The 1414-nt window shown below is 40.0% G+C and overlaps 1 protein-coding gene across 1 annotated transcript in view; it reads left to right on the plus strand.

The window, feature by feature from the left end:
• Positions 1-1414, plus strand: part of CFAP54 (cilia and flagella associated protein 54) — a 361147-nt gene that overhangs the window by 37851 nt on the left and 321882 nt on the right. The window lies entirely within an intron of this gene.

A 1414-nucleotide genomic window follows, 5' to 3' on the forward strand; every position in this document is an offset into this window, starting at 1 on the left:
TCAAACTGTTTCCCGGACTAGAGTGCAGTGGTGCTTTCTTGGCTCACTGCAACCTCCGCCTCCTGGGTTCAAGCGATTTTCCTGCCTCAGCCTCCTGAGTAGCTGGGATTACAGGTGTTCACCAATTTTTTGTATTTTTAGTAGAGATGGCGTTTTGCTATGTTGGCCAGACTGGTCTCAAACTCCTGACCTTGTGATTTGCCCACCTCAGCCTCCCAAAGTGCTGGGATTATAGGTGTGAGCCATCATGCCTAGCCTCTAATTTTTAATCACCCTATAGTTTTGGAATAAACCTAATTTGGAAATAAGGATCTGCTTTTTGATATACTGCTTAATTTGTTTGCTAATGTTTAATGTTTCTGCTCCCTGTTGATAGGAGAAGTTTTTCTTTCTTGTAATGTTCTTTTTAAGTTTTGCTCACAACATCATGTTGGTCTCATAAAATGAGTTGATAAGTATGCCCTCTTTCTGCATTATCTGTAAATGCTTGGGTCGTATTGGTGTTATTTTTTCATAAATGTTTGGTTGAATTTTCTGTTGAAGCCGTCTGTACCTGGAATTTTTTGTGTGAGAATATTTTAAATGATGAATCCAAGTTCCTCCATAGATATAAAATTTTTTAGGTTTTCTTTCATTCTTAAAAAAAAAAAAAACCTATCACTTTGGTAAACTGTATTTTCCTTAAAATTTTTCTGTTTTATCCAACATTAATTTTTTTTTTTTTGAGTCAGAGTTTTGCTCTTGTTGCCCAGGCTGGAGTATAATGGCGTGATCTTGGCTCACTGCAACCTCCACCTCCCCAGTTGAAGCGATTCTTCTGCTTCAGTCTCCCAAGTAGCTGGGATTACAGGTGCAACCACCATGCCTGGCTAATTTTGTATTTTTAGTAGAGATGGGGTTTCACCATGTTGGCGAGGCTGGTCTCAAATTCCTGATCTCATGTGATCCACCTGCCTCGGCCTCCCAAAGTGCTCGGATTACGGGCATGAGCCATGGCGCCTGGCCTTAAAATTTTCATTAAGGATATATAGTAGTTCATCATGATCTTTTTAAAGTATATAGAATTTGTATGATGTTCTCTTTTTTACTCTAATATTGGTCAGTTTGCCTTCTCTCTTATTTCATCAATTTCACCAGGGCCCCACCAATTTCATTAGTCTCTGCAAAGAAACAATATTTGACTTTGTTGATCTTCCCTATTTTAAGTCTGTTTTCCATATTACTGATTTCTGCTCTTCCTTACTTTCTTCATTGTACTTTCTTGGGTTTGCTTTACTGATTTAAAAAACTTATTGACAGGCCGGGCGCGGTGGCTCAAGCCTGTAATCCCAGCACTTTGGGAGGCCGAGGCGGGTGGATCACGAGGTCAAGAGATCGAGACCATCCTGGTCAACATGGTGAAACCCCGTCTCTA

Source organism: Cebus imitator, unplaced genomic scaffold, assembly GCF_001604975.1.
Source record: "Cebus imitator isolate Cc_AM_T3 unplaced genomic scaffold, Cebus_imitator-1.0 Scaffold18, whole genome shotgun sequence".
Lineage (NCBI taxonomy): Eukaryota > Metazoa > Chordata > Mammalia > Primates > Cebidae > Cebus > Cebus imitator.